Raw genomic sequence first — 25,581 nt, 5'->3', positions numbered from 1 at the left:
ATGATCTGCTCTCTTAGTGCTATGAATATCAAAGGATAGAGTCACTTAAGAAGCATGCAAAAACCCTTGCAGCCAAAGTGTTCTCTCATTCTTACCTACTACATTTCTTGTGTGTCTGTGAGTGCAACAAGATTCTGGGCCATCATCTTTGTCTTCTCTAATGAATGTGTCATCTTCCATCTTCTGTGAAGGAAAGTTTGTCTCTTTCCAAGCAGCCGAAGATGCAAACAGTTTCCATCTCAGATTCTTTCTACTTTACTCCCTCCACAGATTGCCAGGTTTGCTTTAATTCTTTCCGCTTTCCTGTATTTCTTTTATTTGTGGCTTCAGTATCTTCATATAAATTGTGCTGTATTTGTAGCTGCCACAAGTGCACACAGTGCTTAATATAACTTTACTTAATTCACATTTTTCACTACAGTATCAGGACTAACTGCATTTACACCTTTTCCATAAAATGATAAATATTTTTTCAACTCCCCAGTATCCACCTCCGAAATCTTGGGTATGTTTGCAAAATTCAGCATGCACTTACTGTTTGAAAGCAAGCGACAATTCACATTATGTTCTGAAATCCCTGAAGTTCATCTTTATTTTCAAAGATTCCAAACACCTATTCCACTGGTGTTAGGCCCATTAATTTCAATGGAATCTCTGCTACTGAGAAAGAAAAAAAAAAGACTTAAAACATTAGAGGCTAGTTATTCATGAGTAACTGCACCCAAAACTGAACTGCAGCTCCTGAACTTAACAGCTACAATATCAAAGCAATGCTATCAAACATAGTCTTATCCTTCACCCTAAGCTCATTTCCGCACATTCTTTATTGTGCTCTGTGTCTTTGACACATTAAATAAAAACTGAAGTAGAACAAGAAAACGGAAGGTTAGAAATTTTCAAATACGTGTGCTATCAACCACAATAGAATTAAAAGTTCCTGGGCCCTTTTTGCTCCCAAAACAGCACTTTGACAACAAACAATTCATCTGGAAAATGTTTCCCTTCACCCCTTCAGTGTCAGCAAGTTATAGGTGTTTCAGTGATAATAAATATCTTGCAACTGCATACAGTATGATATGAAAGCCAATATCAGTGTAGAAAACCTACTCTGCTCCTCACCTGCATAGCAGTGCCTATGGGTGGATGCTTTTCAAGATTCCTGGAATTTTCTACAGACTGGAGCATTTACAGTAATCTACACAATCTTGTTAGAATTCCGAGATGTTTTCCTTTTAATGGAAAGTTTCTTGACCTGATATATGCAAAGATCAGTTTTAAAACAACACGGCAGGACTTCCAAGGGTCCATCAACTGAATATCCATCAACTGGAATGTAAGTAAAAAGACCTGTTTAATCATATTTGTGAGATTTGATAGTTCTGAAGGCTGTTGTATACAGGTTGAGTCTTAGTTGTGGGGGTTCCTTTCCCAGAACTCATGTGGATGGCAAAAACTGCATTAAAGCAAATCCATTTAAAAAACAATGTCCCTTTGCTAGGAGATTTAAAAACAGGCTTGCTGACCTTTGTAATGTAAGACAGAGTCATTAGGCAGACAATCCATCCATCAGTCTCTCTCCAGGCACTTAGAAAGTCTTCACTCCAAGGCAGCGTCCCCTCCCTTCACCAACACAAAGTGATTATCTTTCTTTCATGTGCTCAAGGGGAAGGGAGGGGTGAATTAGAGTGAATTAGAGTGAAGCTTGCCTTAGAGTGAAGCTGCTCTAAGTGCCTGGAGAGAGAATGACTGATAGATTGTCAGCTGGATGCCCTCTCTCACATTTAACAAGCCTATTGTTAAATGACTTTTTTCCTTTAATTTAAAAAGTCCTTCTCATCATGTTGAGATAAAACCATGGGTGAAAAATCTATGGATAATTAGGTTATACAGGAGGAGGAGGTCTGGTCCGGAGGAGGAGGAGGTCCGGGCAGGAGGTCTGGTCTAGAGGGTAGAGCCTCCAACTGCCTGAAGATAACATCCACAAGGTCGCCAGTTCGAGGCCACCGGCACCGTGCGACCTTGAAGCAGCTGACAAGCTGAAGCCGAGCGATTCCATCTGCTCTGAGCGTGGGAGAAGGAGGCCAGAATGTGAAACCAGATCAGAGTGAAACACCTGGACTGTTGTGGTTCCTGAAAGATAGAACCTTCTTTCAATTGTAAAAATCCCTACGGGGATTTAATCAGCCTGCTTATGTAAACCGCCTTGAATAAAGTCTTGAATAAAGACCAAGAAAGGTGGTATATAAATACCTGTTATTATTATTATTATTATTATTATTATTATTATTATTATTATTATTATTATTATTATACCTGTACTTTCTATGGGGTTCTAAGAGTTTTAGGATTCCAGAATAAGCAAACTCTGGACTTCCAACATGGTATTGTAAAAGGTATAGCTGAGAATATTTGCACCTGGATGCAGAATACATTGTCTGCTTTAGCTGGTCCTAGGACTGGAGCTGCACAACAGAGCAAACAACTTGTGTAAGAGGTGAAACTATTTTAGAATGGTCTAAAGCACACTAAAATTAAGCACAATAACCCAATCACTTACTTAAAATAACGTTTTGTATGGCCCTGAGTAACACCGAAGTGATGAGGGCCTTTCATCCATGGCTTCTACAACTAAAATTGATAAAAACCAAACAAAAGTTTACTTTAAGTAAATGACTGAGTTTTAATGTGTTTAGTCTCATTCAATAAATAGCAGGCAGATCAGCCCCTTGTGGATCAGGACTATGGGAGGGGGAGAGTTTAACCCTTTGCCCTAGTCACAGTCCTCATCCAGATTGTTCCCCCATGACAGCAAATTGTCATGGGAAACAAGAAAAAAGAAAAACTCCCATAGACACCAATGGGAGCCTTTTTCAGGGCAGTTTGCTGCCACCTGGGGGGGGGGGGCGACTACATTTAGGCTCTGGCAGGGGCATAGGATGAATCCTTGCCATTCCTCCATGCTTCTGTTCCAACTCATGGGGGTCAATCCAGCTGCTACTTACTGAATAAAAATAATCACACATTATGTCATGCTTAAAGTAACATCTAGTTTGATTCTCTTCTTTCCAGCGAACGCATTCATATATTCACAGCACAGTTTATAATGATGCCAATACACATCAATTGAAGAAAGCTCATCGTTGAAGGTCTCACTAAAGGCCCTCCCATCATAACTCATTTGCTGTATGAGAGCTTGGGCAATCGTTCTATAAGGAAGTTCTCTTCTCTAATCAGTTCTCTTTCAGCATCACTGAATCAAAGTTGCCAAGAATTGCCAGATACCACATTTAATTCTTCAGCTTTCTGAGTTATACACAGTTCCTCCCTCTCTCACACTCACACCCTTTTTGTTTTACTGTCTCCAGGTATCTTTTTGAGGTATTATTAATCAGATCTGTAAAACAAGCAACAGATTGGACAAAGATATCGGCATTCATTTAGGAACGAGAATTGTGGTTGGTTTTTTCAAAAGCCCTGCGCTCCTATTTTGTCTCGCTTTGGCAAGTCATCACAACTCAGCATGTGGGATAAATGCAGTCTAATTGCAGGCACTATGCTACAGGCTGACTGAGGCCAAGGGAATAGTCCCATCTTTGATAATTATTCGGTCCACAATTCATCTAAAAATCAATAATATTAACCCAAGGGAAAGGTCTGTTCCATTGCAGAGACATAGTTCTACAACAGATGTCATTGTGGGAATCAACACTTTAATGTCTAAACTCTCTGGAACCAATTACTGTAGGGTATTTTTCTAATCCTGCTTGTCCATGTGACCTGCCATTTGTCTGCAAGCTATTTTTCCCCCCACACACAGGACATTTGTGTAATAAGTGCCTCTTTTTTTGTCAGTTGCTTATGCCGTCTGCCTCCCTCCCATCCTACTTTTTAAAGCATACAGTTTTCTTGTTGATAACAAACTATTTGCCTCTATGTTAAATGTTCACAGGAGCTAATCCTCATATAAAATATTTCACCTACCGGCTAATCAATTGAACAACATCTGAACTAGGGATACTGCAAATCAGACAAGGATATATGTACTTGTGCCTGTTTTGCTACAAAAGACAGGAATGTCACCAAAATACACATATTCAGAAATGAAGCAGACCAAATTGCCCCACTTTGGATAAAATCTGATTTAAACAAATTTGGGACTTACGATAGCTTAAAACACCAAACCACTTCCTAGGTGTAGGAATTCAGAGAACTAACCAGTTGCTGGCTTTTTCTCTGTGCAGTATCACTTTTTGGAAGTGTACTCCAGGAATCGGTCACTAACAGCCCAGGGTCAAATCTGGCCCATTGTCCCCTTGAAGGATACTATCTACAGGCATGCCCCTTGTATCCGCAGGGGTACCATTCTGGAACCCCACATGGTTAACTGAAACTGCGTATACTGGCAAACACCAAACGGATACTGACAAATGAATATCGGCAAACTGGCAGATGCCCCCCACCCTCCCCTAGCCTCCTTGCCACCCTCACCTCACCTCTGAGCTCCCCTTGTCTCCGGAGAGGGCACTGCTGGGGCTGTGCACGCAGGGGGGCCCATGGACCTGATCCGCAGATCAATGAATCTGCAGGTACAGGATTCATGGATACAGGGCCCCTCTGAACTCTCTTTTTGTCTCTAAATACAATTCCAAGCTTTTGCAGAAGTTGCCACCAGCAGAACACGTGTTTCATTGATGGTGAGGCCCAACAGGATTGGGCAGTAAGTTTCAGAGCAGCAAATGCGTATTCAGATTACTTCTTCCACACTTAGAATGTGGATCAGTTTAGATAATACAGTAATCAGCATTGCATGAGGAAAAAGTAAGTGTGTGCATGTCTCCCCTGACAGCATCCTTCTCCAGTGCAGTATAATCATATGGTGGGATGATTCATTCTGCTGCCCATGGTTTAATATTTAAAACTATGTGAAGGCTGCTTCAGATGAACCCCCCCCCCCAACCTAGTGATTACGCAAAGAGAAATACCACATCTTTGCCCACAACCTTCATTGCATGACAGGTGGGGCTGGTTGAACATATCTTCTGAACTGGCCTGTATATCCATCTTCAATCAAAACTGAGTGGGAAAGTCATTGTGACTGATTTTTGTTTGATTATGCATTTTGTGGGCTACCATAAATGTTTACCATAGTAAAAACTATTTAGGAAATTGGGAATCTGTAGGATATTGGTGGCTTCAGCAGTCCACAATGATTTCACATTTAGAGAATTATGTAGTTCAAAATTAAAATATTAACCCATCACCATAGCACATATCAAGCAACCATGTGTAATCTAAATAAAGTCTGGGGTTGCTTATGGAGCTGGGTCAATCCCACTATATTTTAGATTTAAAATAAGAGCCTTTTCAAGATCTTGCTTATGAATTGCATCCCCGTCATTTTGCTCTCAGCATATCTGAGCATCATTTATACGAGAATAGACCAGGATTTATATTTAAATCAAATTATTTTGAGCAGAACTATGATGAACATACTTTTGAATGAATGAAAAGTGGTAAGCAATATAGTTCCTGGAGTTTAACACTCTCTGGTCAGGAGGTCACATATGCTAAGGTTGCTTATTTATGTCCCCATTAAAGACTCAAATCTGTGGGAAGCTGGATTGAAGTAATATGACTCACTCTTCCAAATAAAGAATGTATTGTTGTTACACCATACATGTTTTGTTTCTGGATAGTTAATGTTAACAATGTAGGAGCTGCAGGTGACTCTAACAGTCTCCCCATGCCTTTAGGAAAAAGGAAAAGCAGCACAAAGCCTAATCAGAAAAAAACACATTTTTACTCTGGTATTTGTCTGACACATGCTTCATTAAAATGGGGCCAAAGTGGATATTTTATGAATGAATGAACAAGCGAATATCCAAGTTCATAGATTTTACTGCTTGATGCTTAGTTATGCACAGGTTCTGTGACACTGAGCAAATGGCAAGCAGGCATGGAATAAAGAACTTGAAAGAGTGAGCATCCAGTGTTATGTGGCTATGTGACTACTGAGGGTGCTCTTATTAGGCTTTTTTAGATGCTGCAATCTGATCCAAATTGGCATTCACAGCTTTCAGAAAATGCCCCAAATCAAGGCGTACAAAGAGCTACATTTAATATAAGCCCATCACATATTTTATGTCACAGTCAGAGTGGACCTGTTGCTGTCATGACCTGAGATTGCCATCACCCTGCAGCTGAGTTCAGGCCTGTGAAAAACAGTTCAATGGGGATCTCAGAACATGATGTCACCGAAGTCTGTGAGGAACGCTTGTAAGTTTGCCTCAGGTGAACGTACATTACACTGTTTTATTACCTGGGAATCAAAGGTGGTGTATGTTGGAAAGCTGATTTGTGTGGACTTGTGATATCATGGGACATGTGTCTGTAGGAAATGGCTAGTACCTCATTCTTCAAGGTGAGAACTCTGAACAGAATTAAATGGCTATCTGTACCATTTGAAATCTCTGTGTGGATGCCCCTGTGTGTTTTCAACAGGAAATAATCCAGTAAAGCTGTAAATCAGCCTGGAATTTCATGACTAAAAGAACAAACTAACTGAGGGCCCAATCCTATCCAATTTTCCTATCCACAATGCCAGTGCAGCTGTGCCAATGGGGCATGCACTGCATCGTGTGGTGGGGCAGCAATCACAGAGGCCTCCTTAAGGCATGGGTACATTTGTTCCCTTACCGTGGGGCTGCATTGCAGCTGCACCAGTGCTGGAAAATTGGATAGGATTGGGCCCTAAGGCTGCAATCCTAACCACACTTTTCTGAGAGTAAGCCCCATTGAACAAAATAGGACTTACTTGTGAGTAGACCTGGTTAGGATTGTCCCCTAAACTGTATGCTCAACATAAGCAGGAATAATCCGGGTGACCAGATACAATGGAGGACAGAGTGCCTGTACCTGTAACTAGTATATAAAAGGGGGAATTTTGGCAGGTGGAGCTCCACCTGGAAGTGTTTAAAAAGCTGCACCTGCCAAAATTCCCTAATTTCTATACAATGGTTAAAGGCACAGGGACTCTCTCCTTCACTGTATCTGGTCACCCTGGGAATAATATAACATAAAACTGGAATAATATTGACAGCAACTGTTACCCTGCACATGCCCAATCTTGTCTGATCTTGGAAGCTAAGCAGGGTCAGGCCTGGTTAGTACTTGGATGGGAGACCGCCTGGGAATAATGGGTGCTGTAGGCTTATACCATAGTCTTTCGAGACTGAAAGTTACTGAAGGTTGCCAACCCATATGTCTTATTACAGAAAGTAAGCCCTGTTCTTCCATAGACAATGCCTCTGTCTATAGATTTTGGTGGCTTCCCCCTCTGTCTTAAGTTGCCTGCATGTCATATCACCCTTCAGGGACGATGATGACGTGAACCGATCCTCTAAAGAAGCTTTGCAGGGGCACAGAGCGCTGCTGCGGGGAGAAAGCATTGAGAAAGTTCCCCTGTACAAGCTCCCTTCCACTTACACAAGGTTTGAATGTAACCTTATGTATTTATTCCTGTGTTTTTTTTACAGTGCCCTTCGATAGAAATTTCCAGAAGGGGTATCCAATATAGAACTGCATACAATCAAGGAACAAAACAATTAGAAACCAAAAGCATAAACAACAAAGCCAATAAACAAACATCATAGGAGAGAACACATGTTAACAGGCCCAAATACACAACTGCCAAGGACTCTGCGCACAACTTGTTTCTGGGATTAGTCTGACCCAGATGCAATTTCTGTTCAGGTTTTCAAGAAGAAAGAAACAAGAAGGCTCCCCTTGTCTACATCGGCAATTTTCTGAAAGTAAAAGTTTGGGGCCATTGCACTCAGTGAGATGGATACAATTGTTAGAGGAGTCTCAGATGCCAGATTGTCAGTGTTGTATTAAAAATGAATAGTAAGGCAGAGAAACATGAAAGCTATGCAAAAAAAATCCAGGCTAACTGCAAAGATTTCAATGAGCTTGTCAGATTCTCAACACCTTTTTATGGTTCAAAAGCTATTAAGCTCTCTTTCCACATTCTGTCTTCTCTCTCTGACACTAGCCTTAAGTACAGGGGACAATAACTGCATTGCAAATGGTAACAGAAACACAGCCTGAATAAAGGAGAAAAGTCCCCCCCCCCCCAAAAAAAAAGATTCAGCATTCCCAACTGACAAGGCTCTCTATTCTGAAAGAGAATTGAAGCACAGAAGCATCACTGTCGAGGAAGAAAGGCCCTCAACAAAGACACAGGGAGGCTTCTCCACAATGAAAACTTTTGCAAGCACCACCAATAAATGAAATGGTTCATATTAACAGTTTGCTTTGATACATGTTTACTCAGAAGTTAAGTCCTAAGGTATTCAAAGGGACTTAATCCCAAGTAAGTGTGAACAAAATTGCAGGCTTCCTGCCCAATCCTAACCAACCTTCCTGAGCTGATGCAGCAGTGACAATGGGCTGCATGATCCTGGTCCCTGAGGTGCCTCAGGGCATTTGCCCCCCCCCCCAACCCTTCCTAGGTACACCAGTGTTGTAACCTGTGGAGGGGAGGAGTCATGGAGGCCTCCTTAGGGTTGCAGTACAGCTGCATCAGTGCTGTAAAGTTGGTTAGGACTGGGAGGTGTATGTCAAAAGCTTAATAAAGCATTCTGTGTCACATGAAGCATTCTGTATCTCCAGCAATGATTGAAACAGAGGGTTGTCAGTTTGCCCAAAATAACCCAGTATTCCTCCAACTTTTTTCCTCCTCAGGGTGGCATAGGTTAATGTCGGGCCTATACTGGTCCACTGCTAGGACCCAAATCTTTGCCACTGGGTCCCACTCCAGTGCCAGACTTTCTCCTATTTTTCAAGAGTTGGCAGACTTGCGACATTCATATAACCACTTCCGGTTTTGCAAAGGCAGGGCACAATCACTGCATTTTCACTTCTTAAGCTTTGGGGAGCCCTGCAATCAGTTGTGCAGGGCTCTCCGCACCCCAGGGACGCTGCTGCAGGGACTGGTGAGTACATGCCAGTCCCTGCAGCCCCCTTAGGGCGCAATCCTAACCCCTTATCTCGGTGCTTTCCAGCACTGACATAAGGGCAATGCAGCTTTGAGGTAAGGGAACAAACATTTTCTTACTTAGAGGAGGCCTCTGTGAGTGCCACCCAACTGCAGGATTCAGCACACGTCCCATTGGCACCGCTATGCCAGTGCTGGAAACTAATGACATAAGGGGTTAGGATTGAGCTCTTAGTGATGAGATCCTGGGGATCACATCGCTTCCTCCCCCCTGCCCCCACCCCTTAAGGGGAAAGAGGCCAGGGCCCTCAGGCTGGGGCATCATGACGCCCAGTTTGAGCACTGTCTGAGAGCTTACATCCATCAGGGCCCATCTGGTCACTGTACCCCAGAACCCCCCGCAATGCCATGGATGATTACCACCATCATTACAAATGGTAAATACTCCATGGACACAATCAAGTTACTGTGACGTAAGTCCCAATGATTTCAATAGTATCAAAATACATGACATTTCTCTAAAATAAGTTTTGTTTTGTTTTTACCCCCAAACCCGCCAATAACGAGACCAGACTTCGGCTTGGATATAAAAAGGGCCACTTTATTAAATCTCAACTGCAGCAGGGCAATAACAATCACAACAAACGTGCGAGGCCTTATGGGGGAAACGGCCCTAGCCGTCTACCTCCCCCTGCAGACTCATTGGGCGTACCGCCTGGCTCGAGGCCCCAGCTGTCAGTTGCCAGCTCAGGTCTTTCAACACCACCCCCAAAGGGGGCAAGGCAGCCAGACTTCAGACCAGCCGCCAGAGCGTCACTGGCCTGACAGTCCAGGCAAGGGGTTTGCCTGCCTGCCTCCTGGGGCCAGTCAGGCATCATGGGAGCGGTTCAGGCTCGCCCCTTACCTTGCTGCCCTGGATGGACACCGAGCCAGATACCTACCTATCCAGCCCCGCACGTATCCTGCCTAACCATAAAGTGACCAAACCCACCCCGGGGTGAAAGAACCGCACCACCCTTTGCCAGTCTGAGGTAGGCGAAAAAACAGACATCGCACAGCCAATTAGGATGCCTGCAAAAAATTCCTACCCGGCCCTAGAAAGTGACCAGCTAATCCCAGACTGGTTAACGGGAGGGCGGGTGGGATTGCTGGCCGGGAGCGCACTGAGCTCCACCGGAACGCGCGCTCCAGACGGACGCTCTGGCCCCGCCTCCCCCAGCCTTGGTCCAATCGCGGCAAAGCCTCAGCCCTGGAGCTCGAGGCAAGGCAGGGGGCAATCTGCTGCTGGCGCCTATCTGGCGCCAACAGCCTTTCTTTCACCAGATTGACAAAATGTTGAAGACACTTGTGAGTGAACTCAAATACAAAAACTCTTAAAAATGTAAAATGGAGCAAGCATCTCATCCTCCACCCATAAGATTTCATCATTTCCTGAAAGTCTGATTTTTTAAAAAAGTTGTTATTTTCCATCCTCTTCAGAAGATCAATATGAGAATTCTGTTTGTTATTTGTTGTCCCACGTTTTATCTTCCTTGTCACAGACAATGAATAATGGAGCTTAAAAACATTTCAAATAATCTGTAAGTACTGTTACAAGGAACGGCAATTTGTGGTTACTAAAAAACAATTTCACATATTCAGGAGATATAAGCCAGGTAAAAGTTCAGCCAGTTACACAACTGCAGAGCCCATCCGCCGCAGGTGTTTGATTTTTCCAAACATTAACAGGCACCCAAACCACACAATCCAAATGCAGAATCAAACTGCTTAAGGGCCCAATCCTATCCAACTTTCCAGCGCCGATGCTGTCATGCCTTTTTAGATTGTGAGCCCTTTTGGGACAGGGAGCCATTTAGTTATTTGATTTTTCTCTGTAAACCGCTTTTGTGAACTTTTAGTTGAAAAGTGGTATATAAATACTGTTAATAATAACAACAACAACAACAACAACAACAATAACAATAATAATAATGCCAATGCGTTGTGCACTGCATCCTGCGGTGGGGGGGCAGTCATGGAGGCCTCCTCAAGGTAAGGGAATGTTTGTTCCCTTACCTCAGGGATGCGTTTCAGCTACATCAGTACTTGAAAGTTGAACAGAATTGGGCCCTAAGTCCACTGATTTTTTTAAAGTGCTCAAGGACATAATCCTAGCCAACTTTTCAGCATTGACGCAGCCACAATGCAGCCCCAAGGTAAGGAAACAAACGTTCCCTTATTTGTTTTTTCCTGTATTTATATATTGTCTTTCTTGTCATTGGATTTCTCCTCCAACTTTATTCCAGGCGGTTTACATAGGCAAGCTTTACTAAATATCTGTAGGGATTTTTACAATTACAAGTTCTATCTTCCAAGAACACTTTCATTTTAGGTAGAGTCCTTCACATTCTGGTCTCTTTCTGGCTGTGTTTGCTTCCCCCCCCCCCCCACATAGCTGCTGGGATGACTAATTTCATCAGCACTTCCTGCAGCTATCCGATACTTCCGGCTTTTTCAGACTGCGTTCCAAGCTGTTCTTCTGACTTCATAGGTGTCAGCTGTACCACTTAGCCAGAACTAACTTCAGGAGACCTCCAAGATCACTCCTTCACCACAGGTTGCCATGTAGGCCCCATTGGCATAGCTGCATCAGCGCTGGAAAGTTAGATAGGATTGAACCCCTTCAGATTCAATCCTATACACACTTACCAAAGAGTAAGTCCCATTAAATGAGATTTATTTCTGAGCAGGCTTGCATGGAGTTGTGCTGTTAATTGTGGTTAAAGCCATTGTCTCCTCAGAACCAAATATACAGCTCGCATATTCTCCTCCCTTCATCTGATTCATTCCAGTATCCTTAATCATAGTGCCATTCCAGGCATCATATTGAACCAATATCCTTTGCTTTCCATTAAACAGAACTCCTACTGGGGATTTGTAAGATGAGAATGACTTCAAGATTCTTTCCCAACAAAACAGCCTGCACCCACCCTGAGTTTTGAGTTATTAAATGGGCATAAAGATATGAAACCCATGCAGTTTGCGGCATTGTAACTAGAAGACATCTAGCCCCATTGTTGATAAACAATGCAACTTCGTCTGGCCCATATGTGGCTCCCAGCCAAAAGCATTATTAATGAGCATTCTGCTGTTTCATGGGAACCTTCAGTAAGGTCAGAACAGGGCTACATTATTTATGTTTTATGGGAAGATGTATTTAATGTTTGTAAATCCATTTGGATAATAACATTGATTTTAATGGGCTGATAAATGCACGTGTCTTTTAATGTCCATTACAATAACGATCGCCTGGAGTCTATAAAAAATTCAACATTTACTTGTTGATTAGACGTATTCTTTGGTAGGCTCACTACTTAACCAAAGTTTTCAAAAAGTTATTAAATTCTCCATAAAGCACGACTATATTTTGAGGAAAGCATTAGCCACCAAGCAAAGTGAGAGGCCAAAACGAGGTTGTACCATTGGCCTCAGGTATAGGCAAGGAGTTGGAAGAAGGTGAACCACTGCCCTTCGGCTAATTTCAATTGGATTACTTCCTAGTGTCTTATAGTGGTTGGGGTGCTTGTAATAATTGTGGACTAGGTAGAGCAAGGTATTCATTTTCAGAATCAGTTCTGTAATACATAGTTACAGCACCAAAAGTCATGTTTTTAGGCTTTAGAAATATGAATTGAGTCAACTTGTAATGCTCTTCCCAAAAACCAGGTTAGTATTATGACAGCAAAAATTTCTATCCAGCTTGACTTTTGAAGTTGTCAGTTTGGCTTCAGTCCTCCTTCTCTACACCCGGGGCTGGCCCATCCATGAGGCCAATTGAAGCAGTTGCCTCCGGCAGCAGATTGGTAAGGGTCACCCATATCTATCTGCCTATTTGCTTCCACTGCTTCTTCATCTCCGTTCACTCCCTGGATTGGAAAAAGAAGAGGAGGATGGCGGGAAGGAAATGTGGAAGGGAGTGGTAAGCTAGATTGCTGGAGTTATAAACAACCTTGCAGGACTTTGCAAGGGGGCCATGTCATGCAGAAATCTTAGGAGAAGTCACACCAATTAAGGGCCATTAGAGGAAGGAAGGTGATGGTGCTGTGGGATATCTGTGTGTCTCCTTTCCTCTATATCTTGCAAATCCAGGTGCCGCATCCTGATAGATCTCTGCTGCAAGCACAAGTCCTGCTGCATAAGACATTACGTATCAGATTGCCCAGTGACCAAGCTCCCAGACAATCTGTTCAGATTCCTATGCCAGTATGTCTCTCCCATCAATGACCTGAGTCTGGAGGTAATACTCATCCTGCCATGCCTCTTATGCCTCAGAAATATGCAAGGCTGAAGTCAGTGCACCCTGTCATAGGTCACATTAATAAATGCTATTGTTCCCCCTGATTAAGTGCAAAAGAAATGCTCGCCTCTGAGAGTTCAAATTATTTCTGAGAGGTTGAACTCAGCCTTTCCACTCAGGCTGTCAGCCCTGGTGGCATTAAAACCCATTTCATAAAAAGATTTTCCAAATCATCTTTTCACCACTATCCCACTCAACTCCCACTTCATTGCCTATACTGAGATTCCTGAAACTACTTGAGGATTTGCCAGAAACCCATAAATGACAGCAGGCATAGAAAAACACGGCAACAATGTCAACGCTATCAGTGAAACTAAGGAAATCTAGTGCAAGGTTAAAGCCATCTCTTGTATGATGCCAATAACTCACTCCTGATGCAGTAAGCACAGCCTCCGTTATTTTCGCTGCTTCTGCTTTCAGTTCCCAACTTGTTTATTTCACATTGTCATGTTGCTGTTCAAATATGAAAATTGGACAATTTGGGGTACTTTCAGATAGCAAGATTATTAGCAGAAAAAGATTTCATGTGTCCAAAAAACTCAAAGAGATGTAAGATAAAGGCCCAAATCCTAACCAACTGACACACTGACACAACTGTGCCAATGGGGCATGTGCTGCATCCTGCAGTTGGGTGGCAGTCACGGAGGCCACTTCAAGATAAGGGAATGTTTGCTCTCTTACCTCAGAGCTATATTGCCCTTACTAGGTGCTGGAAAGTTGGTTAGAACTGCGCCCAAACTCTGACTGCGCCACTGAAAAGTCCATTTGAAAACTCCTCCACACTGAGTAATCCTTTGGGCGTAGCAACACAGGGAAAGTCACATCTGACTTGGCACAGCCACAGTTACAGATGCCACTTCTAACAGGCAACAGTGGGGTGAAACATGTGCCATCTCACTCCCTTGAATTGTGACTGTCAAGCTGCCCCAAGCATCATGGACACAAGGGCCAGAGGTTCATGTTCTCCACAGATCCACTCAGGACACTATGTGTGTGGAGTAGTGATCAAACAGCTGAACCGTCTCCTCTGGCAAACACGACCCTGTGTGAAATTTAGACAGAGAATACTGCACATACATATAAACAAATATTGATAACTGCTGTAGAACATTTCATGTCTATGTATGATTTCCAATGTAGTATCAAAGTTGCTGGTTTACCCAGTGATAATAATGGTAATCAGTGGCGTCACTAGGGTTCACATCAATCGGTGCGAGATGCCAGCGGGTCACCCCCCATGCAGTGGGCGGGGCAACACCCCAGACGGTGGGCATGGTGATGAACCATCACTCCGCCCCCACTGGTTTTTTGGCTGTACCTTTTGATAGAACAAAGGTAGAACACATTCTGCATGAAATGATGCATTGTTTGATAAATAACATGATGGAATTATTCCTCCAAACTGTGATTTTAGTCACTAGTGGTGTCACACACACACACACACACACCAGGGTGTCAACTTACTAACACTTTATTGCAGCAGTTCTCAAACTTCTAGCAGTGGGATCACTTTTTAGAATGACAATCTGTCCATGACCCACCAGAAGTGATGTCATGGTGGAAGGGACTTCCTTCTCAGATGTTTTTGGGGGCTGCATTCATTGGATCAGGACCATTCTGGTGTTGTTGGATTCCTCTCAGCCTGCCCTTTCCGATGGACTAAGGTAAGTTTGTCTACTTGTGAGTAAACACACAATACGGCTCACTTTCACTTTCTATAGGGCTCTATAGGCTGCATTTTTTGTTCTCCTGTGATGAGCTTTTATTTATTTATTTATAGAATTTATATCCTGCCTTTCTATCCCAACAAAGGGCACTCAATCTTTTCCTCCATAAATCTGTCCAATCCTCTTTTAAAGGCATCTAGGGCAGGTGCCATCACAGCATCCTGTGGAAACGAATTCCACAGACTAATTGCATGCCATGTGAAGAAATATTTCATTGTGTTTGTTCTGACTCTCAATTTTAGTGGATGTCCCCTGGTTCTGGTGTTGTGTGAGAGGAAAAATAACTTCCCTCTGTCTACCTCATGCATAGTTTTACATGTCTAAAAGCCCAATCCTATCCAGCATTGGGCTGTCAGAGGAGGAAGAGACTTCCACTGTTGTAAAATGGCTGCCAATGGAATGCACAGCACTCCGTCAGTGGCCATTTTGGGAGCACTGCCACAAGAGATGGCAGCAGTCCACATTTGTTGCAGGTTCCCATCACGCCCACTTGACCAGATTTCCAGTGGCAGAGGCAGGGGATGGGTAGGTAGGGGTGAAACTGGGTGTGAAGGTGAGAGGGATGGAGTGGGGAGGCAGCGGGAGGGGGTGGATCTGGCAGCAGTGGCATATATCAGATCCTATCCCCTCTTTTGTAAGCCTCCTTGCCACTTCTCCTCAGATTTGTGCCAGCTTACAGAGGGATAGGGGGAAATATTCTCCTTTCCCCTCTGAACCCTCTTGATTGCCCTCCCCCTGACTAGATAAGGCATGCTCCTTTTCAGCACAACTGGTTCAGCAGAAGGAAGAATTGGGCTCTGAATCATGTCCCCCTTCAGGTCCCTACTCATTAGACTTTAGCATGTACCATAGGCAAATTGCTTCCTGCTGAGCCAGGTGCTTCTTCTTGGCTAAGCTGCTTTGCAAAAAGTTTCAAAGAAAGTATCCACCTACTCTTGATAATAGCATTGCTCCTGCTGAAGATGTCTGTGAGCTCTTCCCATGTCCTCCATGACTATTCTCATGGCTACAGCCCCTCACTATGTTTTCTTTTTCCCACCAACAAAGATCAGGAATTAATAAAGAGTGGAAGTGGAGCTCATAGACAATTTCATCCTCATCCAGTGAAAACATTCTCTGGCCTGGTGAGCCAAACCTCCTGGCTCACATTAAGTCTCATCTGTGGGAAACCAATGGTCCAAACCCAATCAGAGAGTCTTATACTCAGTTGAAGCAAAGGAAATTGTCTCATCATCAGATTAATTTTGAACATGAATCCAGAAGTGCTTTCTGGGAATATTCAGGGTAGAAAAATGCAGTTAGAGTCAGCATCCGTATTCCTAAGAATAGAGTTAGAAAAACCTAGAAAACTGCCAGCAGTGGTGACTCTAAATGTGATTATAAATTGGAAGAGTTGCTTTAAAACCTTCTCCAAGCAATACACCTATTCCCATTCTTCTGTAACATGGCTGTAGCCATTTAGCAGGTCTCAGTATATCTTGCTGCAAATAGCCACTTTGACTGTATATACCAACTTGGGGGAGTTGATTTTTGGAGAGGAAAATGGCATGACGGAAAATGAGTCATTCTCTCCCTTCCCACAAACCACTGTCCCAGCCTGGACTCCGCAATGTGCCTTTGCAGGTTTAAGTTCATTTTTCAATGCCACATTGAAGGGAACATCTAGTTTGGTCCTAAGAGATGGTGGATCGAGTCCTAGAGAAGCAGGCACATTCAAAATCATCCAGGGAGTCTGTGGTTGAGGCAAGACCAGAACCAAGTTCCCAGATCTCAGCTCACTTTTAAAAAATGGCTGCATTACAAGTCCTGTTGGGTTACTACATTGCTACAACATCATTGTGCTACAAGTTCATTGTGACATGTTTCCACCAGTTCACAAGGAGTTGAGGAGCTGAAAGAGGTGAACATGGTGATTGAGACACTGCACAAAACCAGCAGATGAAGAAAAAAAGTCACAATGAAAAAACTGAATGGAAAAATACAGAATGTCCTTCACTATGGGAAACAGTACTTTAGAGGAACATATGCATTGGGCCTGCTGGCTTTAAAAGCAGCATTAAAACCTGCATTGCCTAGCAATTTGGGGACAGTTGTGTACAATCAATGAAATATTTTAGCAAGCTAAGTCTAAAAAGAAATAGTTCAGCAAGTACACAAAACAAAAAGTTATGGTAGCAAGTATGGTAGCCCTAGACTAAAGAAATGTGTTTATTCTAGTTGAAAATGAAGTGCAATTCTGGGAACACTTTCGAGCCAATAAATACTCAATTTTTGGAGGGGCTCTGGGTTTACATCTGGGTTTACTTTCTAGAATAATCAAAAGTTCTATTTTGAATACAATGTGACTTAAAGGACACCCAAGGTGAAGGACTGATCCCCCCACCTCCCACCAAAGAACTGATTCAACAAAACCAACCAAAAGCCAACCAAATCAAAAGTGAAGGAGAAACTGAGTTGGGGGGGGGGGGAATCTAAGCTATTTCAATCAAGAAAAATCAGTGCTTTTACTTTAATTTTTTTTTTCCTGTCCTGCTTAAGTAAGTAAATAGACTTGTGATTCCCCTACTTTGCTGTGTGGAAGAAGCAGCAGGAAAGTGGTTTGAGCTATGCAGCCAACACAAAGTGCCTGGGACATTGTCAATGGACAGGAACTCAAGAGATGCCATCGTAAATTATGCAATGACAATACATTGCCCCTGAATTACCTCTGAACTGTGTATCAAAATGCACATATAACTAAGAGCTTTAAGGATTTGCAAAGCCAGTTGCATAATCTTGCCTTAATTGAAGTTTCAAAGATGGTGCAGAGTTGCATGAATTTCTCTTTAATGTCGAACTTCTGTTTCTTGCCAAGAAAATAATTGCGGGTGGAAAACAGAGAACTCTCAGACAAATGGCAAGGAGAAGTTAAACCTGAGAGTGTTCCAGCATATTTAGTGAAGGGGAAATATAGCATGTGAGCATCAAGCAGTGTGCAAGGAATATCTGGCAGCAGACATGATTTCCCACATGTTCTTCAAGTGCTCAATTCGGAAGTTCAGTTAAACTTCTTCTAATATGTGTCTAATCTGAAAAATAAGCAATTCGAATGTGTTCAAAAAGCAGCTGCAGTAAAGTTGCTCTTCAAGCCCTTTGTAAAAACGCAAGGAATCTTGTAGCATGCTGAATTGGCCAATGAAGAGGAAGTACCTGTGCAGGAACTGTCCCCTCCACACTGGTCAACTGGGCATGGTCCCAAGTGGCAACCATTGCTTTCTGGCAGGGACCTCCACTTGAGAGCAAGCTATAGCGGGTTGGAGCCGTTGGTCTTAAGAATGCAAGGAGGTCACACTCACCCATTAGTAAGCTGCGGGTGAGATGGGAAATGGACCAGGGAACTGGGAACCAGTGGAGACAGACTGGGGACAAGGCAGGAATGGCCATGCACACAATGGGTCTCAATCTTTCCCTGCTCCAAGACTTGGTGCATCCTGGTGTTTATAGATTTTTTTTTTTTTAAGTTTCACTTTACCAGCTACTCAAGCCTCTGTTTTTATCCTTTTTACAATGGTGGTGGGGACACCTCCCAATGTGTTTGTGGAGCTCCACTTTCATCAGACCAGGACCATTCTGGTGGCCTTGCATTCCCCTTTGTCTGGCCTTCAAGAAGAGACGAGGTATGGTTGCATACTCATGAGTAAATGCACACTTGTGGCTCAGTTTCACTTTCCATAGGGCTCAGTACACCTTCCTTGTCAGCTTGGAGGGGGGGACTTCTTATTTGGGGGGGGCATGCATTAATTGAATTAGGACCATTCTGGTGGCATTGCATTCCTCTCGGCCTGCCCTTTCATGTGGACTGATGTCTTTTTGGCTATTCAAGATTACATGCACATTCTGGCTTGGTTTCATTTCCCATAGGGCTTAAAACAGTCCTTATGAGCTATCAGCTTGTCAATTTCATAACTAGCAACAATCACAAGTGGGTCGTGACCCATAGCTTGGGAACCACTGCCCTAAGACCATCTTGGAAGCACTTCCCTATTGCCACAATTAGTTGTGAAGGACAAAGGCAACTAAGGTTATGAGGACGGAGTAAGGAGAAGGCTGGCCAGTGTAGAAGGCAGAAGAGAAAAATTTGGTCTACTGGAAGTTTCACTTTGGGAAACAAAAGGGTTGAGGTTCGCCTTTCTGAGGCTGCAATCCTATACATACTTACCTGGGAGTAAGTTCCATTTACATCTGAGTAGGGATTCATAAAATTGTGCTGTGACTATCCTAATGATCCCTTTCCTATTCATCATCTTCTTTGGCAAACCAAAGTCTATGAAAATTAAGGCATTGCACAGGATTCAAACTTGTTAATGCTACCTAGTAAAAGCAATAGCCTGTCATTTCACAGTAAACAGTGGGTTGTATCCAGGCACAATACATTAAAAGCGTCCTTTAAGAACAATCCATCTCTCACACTTGCCTGTCCCTGCCACTTGGTACCTTGGATTAATAGGAACCATACTGCAGGCCTGTGTTTTGGGGGCCTTGCCAGGGACCTGTATATACTACCTTGTGAATAAACCTCTTCCATTACCAGCAACTGTGTGGAGTCCAAGCCACTAGTCAAGGTTCAAAAGACAACACAGGGAGGAAGGCAAATTATGCCACGTCTAAAGCACAGAATCCCAACGAGTTGTTGGCGATGAATTGGCAGTTTTGTGTTTCCCTTTTTTCCATCAACAACGGTTGGCAACCTTCAGTCTCGAAAGACTATGGTATAAGCCTACAGCACCCGGTATTCCCAGGCGGTCTCCCATCCAAGTACTAACCAGGCCTGACCCTGCTTAGCTTCCGTGATCAGATGAGATCGGGCATGTGCAGGGTAACATCAACAAATTTCCACAGTATGCCTGTACATTATCCTAAAGTACCATTTTAATTCATACAATCGTATCATTCTGTCGTGGAATGTAGTAAGTGGGCCTAACTATGCCAAAAAGACTTTCCTGAAATTTAATTTGTTGGGGGAAAAACCAGCAGTTTTGATTTTTTCTAACTCATGGCAACTCAAAGCACTGTTAAAAAATGTGAACTGTTTGGGTTTTGTAAACAGGTCTTCTTGGTTATCTTCTATTGTCATTTCCAGTGCCCTTAGGATTCTGACTCCTTTCCAGAGTCATAAAATTCTGGGCAGTTGCTGTGTCTCATTATCTCTGGAAAAATACAGGGTCTGCCTGATTTTTCGTATTGCTCCACTAACTTCTCCAAACACTCACTTCTCTTTCAAGAAGACAAAGACAACTGAAGCCATGCAGAACCCATATTAACAAAAACAAGAGAATTCCGTCAAAATTCTTAGCACTGGAATAACAAAACTCCAAATATATTCTCTCGCTAGGGTGTTAACTCCCTTATATTTTTGCTTCTCTTCTTTCAGCGCTGTATTGAAGAATTTAATAACCTTTTCTTTAACAACAACAAAACTTTCTATTGATGACTAGGGAAGTTAATTCATCCTATGAAGTGAGCTTTAGGTTCCGAAGCAATAGGGGCAGTAGATACCAGGGAAGAACAACCACAGCTGCTGATCAGCCCTGAGAGGCCAATTCAAAACAGGTTTATTTGGCCATTCAACAAGGTGACAGCCCAACACAAAATAAAGATCTTTCAGTAGGAAGCATAGCTCTACACTCAGGAGGGAGGATTGATCAAGCTGGGAGACTACATAAGAGCTGTATCAACCCAAAAACCCATATAGTTCAACATTTTGATATTTCTATAAATATTTCTATAAAGTTCTACATGGAGCAAATGAAGGTAACATTCCCTTCTCCCCCTCCCCTGAAGTGTGCTCCTCAACAACTGATGTTCAGAGGTGTACCACCTCTGAACTGCTAGCTCCATTTGGTTATCATGGCAAATAGTTGTTGACACACCTGTCCTCCATGAGAGGCAATCTAGGAATCTTGCCCTTGGAGAGTCATGTGTGGGATAGGGAAGGAAAGGAGAATTTAGCAACTACAGCAAGAGCGTATGATACAGAAATGGTTCCAAGACCACTATCTGGAAAATGTAGAGACTCCAAATGTAGGGCTTAGCTCTCCCTTATTTCCACTGGCTCTGAGTAGAAGATCCCACTCTACACCAATGCAGAATGCTCAGAGGTGGAAACAGGTCTGAGCCTGCTGACCTTGCCCCAGCGTTGATGTATACACTGACTGGGCCCCCACCCCTCAACACACATTCATCATTTGCGTGCAGGAGACATGCATGCATGCAACCACATGGCCATATATAAACATCAAATGTGAGGCTGTCAGGAGACATGGCCAGCAGGCTACATGTAAGTGAATGGTCACAGACTCTTTCTATGAGCTAAAGTCAATGCTGGTGCCAAGTTGATGAAAGCCCTGGGGTCAAGCCCTGCACTGGACCCCAACCAAACTTATTAATGGAGAATTCTGGGCAGCAGGAGTGGGCAGTAGCTCCTCCCACCCTGAAAATGCGGGGGGGGGGGAACTGTAGTGACTGAACAGTACTGGAGGCTCAGGGGTTTGGCCTGGCTTCAAGGTTCCTCTAATCAGCCCAGGGCTGACCAACCCCTAATATCATCCCTGGCTAAAGCCACATACTAACCATGGTGTACAAAGCAGGCTTGTACAATAGTTATTGGCTCTGGTGATGAACAGCTCCTAAATGAAACTAGGCCTGGCCTAGTGAGTCACACTGATCTAATAGCATATCGGCAGTTTAGGCCTTGTGGGAACAGTTGTCAGTGCAGCAGCTCACCAGACTGAGCTATATGCTTCCCCATTTGTTCTTGAGGGAATCCAGATTAACTTAAAATGAATATTATGGGAGAAATATATAAAGCTCATCAGAGCTGCCTTCACTTTAAAAGGAGCCTCATCAATCAATATTATCTGAGGATATGGAATCAGTGTGCTAAAGGAAAGGCTGTAGCCATGCTGCCACTTGGCTGTATAGTTACTATACAGTAGGTAGAGATGTATTTTTTAAGCAAAAATATAACCACCCATGTGAATAATGTGAATAATACTCAAGGCCTATGGTGCACTATAATTTCAAAATAATTGCATGTAACCCAGGAATGTGAGCTTCATGTCACCCTCTCAAAAGTGGAAATTTTATCCACTGCATGTGGACATTTATTAAAAATTAAATGGCAATAAATAATTCACAAGCAGCAAATCTGAATGAAGTTTCACAGTTTGGGAGGAATCGTAAGGAGCTTTTAATTATATGATTAACTTCTGCTTCCCCCTTTTTCCCCCACCAAGGCCTGAAAATTCCCACACAAAATGGCGCATGGATGTATCTCTCTCGCATCCGTGTCCATGCGACAGCTGAAATTCCGCAGCACTTCCCCTCCGCTGAGGGCATGCATCGGCTTCTGACTAGCAGCATATGGCAGCATTTTGTTTTATATTTCTATTTATAAATACTTTATTATCACTTACAAAATGAACAAGCACGTTACAGCAGTAACTGAGCTGGTTCACCAGTGCAGCAAGCGGGCCTCAGCAAAAGGGCCAGGTAGAACAGCCGGGCTGATAATTATAGTCTTTTCCTATATCTTCATATGTTAATTATTAAAAAAATAAAACATGTTATAAAATCTTAATTCCTTATTAACTTTTACAGCAAACAACTGGAGGACCGTAATGAGCTTCATTTTCATTTCCAGTCTCCTTAATGTACACGATATCTAGAGCAAACATTATGCTTATGCTGAGTGGACAGTATCCATCAGATGATTCACAGGGCTTAATTCTGCAGCAAGTTGAGTTCCCTCCCAAGTTATTAAGATTATGACCAGAGACAGATAGATTTTTAGGAGGCTATAAAGGTCCAAGTGGGGAATCCTCCTCTCTACACCAGCTCTGTTCTGCCTCTTGGAGGGAAACTACACAGGCAGAGATAGTGGTACATGCTTTGCAGACTGAAGGTCCCTTCAGCATTCCCAGGTAGAACAGAGGAAAATTCCTGTCTGAAATCCTGGAGAGCTGATGCCCATCAGTTTTGACAGTATTAAACTAGATGTACCAATGGTCTGACTCAGCATAAGGCACTTTCTATTAGCTGGTTGATCTTTGCTGTTTGTGACAGTCATAAAGTATGCTGCATCATCAAAATGCATGTTCCAGCAATGCTATAGTCCTATCGACTTGTTTATTCCATGGGAGAGACTAGCTCCCCCACTGCGAGTGATGTGATTCCATGACCTATCTTGCCAATAGCCCCAGTTCAGGCTAAAGAGAGATGCTCTCCAGCCAGTCTTTCTCTGTGGTACAAACCCAAGGAACTTTCTCCCTTCCTTGTCCACTAATCTCTAAACCTCCATCATGATCTGTGCCCCAAAACTCTTATTACTTTAACCCAGGTCTTTCTGGAAAATTTCCTAATCTCCCTATGTCCCTTCTCCAGTTCTTCTCCTTCTTCTTCAGTTCTCTATTCCATCCTAAATACCAGTGGCGTAGTTAATGAACCTGTATCCAAGTGTGGAGCTCAAAATGATGCCCTGGAAGTGATGTCACAACCAGAAGTGATCATGCCCAGTCTTTTTAAAAAGTGCAAATTGAGGGGAAACCTGCCTCCTCCTCCCAGAGGTTCACCACCCACTTGATCTGCCACCTCCCCCAAGCCAGTGACATAGCTAAGGCATTTAACTACTACCTGGGATCAAAGAAAATTTTGTAGCCCCCCATGACAAAATAAAATTTAATTAAGTAAATAAACAAATAAAAAGTGTGCCCCCTATTGGTTAGAGACACTGTACTGGAGTGAAGAGGACTGTTATTCTCTCTCCCTGCTAAATATAAGAGACGCACCACTTGAAAAACTGCCTCTTCACCAGTTAGTAGGAGTAGCTGTATTATGATACATGGAAATGAGAGCTGACTCATATTAACACCTTATTGGTTCCATGCAGTATCATAACGTTTCATTGGCTCTCAGAACAATCAGTCTCATAGGTCAGTTTTGACTTAAAGAAATCCACTTTATTCCTTTCCAATGATATATAACCTGGTGGTATTATTCATACATACCAAGATTTTCACAATTTTGGCCACTAGCGTCAAGCTCACCTTGTTGCCCCCTAAAGCTTTTTGCCTAGTGTGACTGCTACCCCCTGTACCCCCTTAGCTACACCAATGCTAACAACTGTTTATTCATAAGGTTCAGTCATTAGTCAATGGAAGAGATGCGCGAGTGTCACTGCCCTGAGTCACAGGTTGACTTGTGAGTCTCCGACCCCCCCACTTGAGTCGACTTGCAAGTTATAATAGGCAGCCGCTGCAACTCATCTTGAGCTGCTGTAGTCATTTTTTTACTTGAGTCTGAGTCTTTATAAGAAACAAGTTGTGGCACAAGTCAGGTGCGCCTCCCGCCCCCCCAAAAGTAAGCAAGCACACACATAGAGAGTTACAAGCACAAACCAAAGATAGTTGAGATTCAAGTCTATTCAAGTCCTGACTCTTTTTCAAGTCACTGGCCCCAGGATGCAAGTCGGGTCCAAGTCTGATATCCATGACTCGAGTTTACACGAGTCACAGAAAATACATATTTTCACAACTCATGTCAAATCTTTACATGTCAAGTTCCCATCGTTAGTGAATGGCCAGATATAGTTGTCTTTCTCTGTCTAGCTACAATGAGTGACCAGTCTGTTAGTAACCAGTTTCGATGTCCCCTTTTTATTCAGTTAAGTCACTGCAACAAATCCTTCTGTTGCACCTTTCACCCTCATTTGCCTTGTCCTTTTCCCACCAAACTGCATAGCTGTGCCACTGGCAACTACACAGGATCTCTTCACATTACGGTATGTGTTTTAAAAGCACTGCTGGTAATTTCCTATATTCTTAAACCCTTCCTGGACAGTCCCATTTTGAACTGCAGGTGAAGAAACCATCTGTTCCAATGCATATTTAAGTCTCCCTGCACACTGAAAATTTGCAAGGAGAAGGCTGGTATGCTCAAATCATCCGCCTTAACATGTAGCTTCCCACCATTACGGCATGGGGCTTCATTCAAGACTTCAAGAAGCCGCAAAGTTCAAGAAGCTGCTAGAACCATTCAGTAAAGAGGCTATGCCGTGTCTCAAAAACTAGACAAAACTGATAGGGCAAAACTGATGCCATTTTTGGAATTGGCACCCCAAATATACTCAGGAATTAGTGTGACATTTAAGGAAGCAAAATGTGTGTCGGCCTGTGTTATACTGTATATATTTCCTGTATATATTTTGAGTCTCAAATAGCAACCAGATTAATGTACCACAAGTGTGCAGCACTCCACTTGTAATACTGGATGTGAAGATGAAAGAAAAGATGAAAAGATAGAAAAGTCTTTTCCAAGCAAGTACAGATACTCCTGCAAAACTATGATTCACCCTTCCTACAAGCAATGGTGCTGAAAAGCTAGGACAAAATACTGCCTGTGAGTGTCAATAAAAATAGCCAATCTACCCCTGGTACCAATACTGGTATATCTACGACTCTAGCCCCATCTTAGATCATTGAATG

The 25,581-nt window shown here is 43.0% G+C and overlaps 2 pseudogenes; one reads left to right on the top strand and one right to left on the bottom strand.

Moving 5' to 3' along the window:
• The first annotated feature begins 7,091 nt into the window (after positions 1–7,091).
• On the top strand, positions 7,092–7,211 carry LOC136650350 (5S ribosomal RNA; annotated as a pseudogene).
• Positions 7,212–19,814: 12,603 nt separating this feature from the next.
• Positions 19,815–19,933, bottom strand: LOC136650724 (5S ribosomal RNA; annotated as a pseudogene).
• Between the last annotated feature and the right edge of the window lie 5,648 nt (positions 19,934–25,581).

Source organism: Tiliqua scincoides, chromosome 4 (assembly GCF_035046505.1).
Source record: "Tiliqua scincoides isolate rTilSci1 chromosome 4, rTilSci1.hap2, whole genome shotgun sequence".
Lineage (NCBI taxonomy): Eukaryota > Metazoa > Chordata > Lepidosauria > Squamata > Scincidae > Tiliqua > Tiliqua scincoides.
This window is presented reverse-complemented; position numbering and strand designations above follow the sequence as displayed.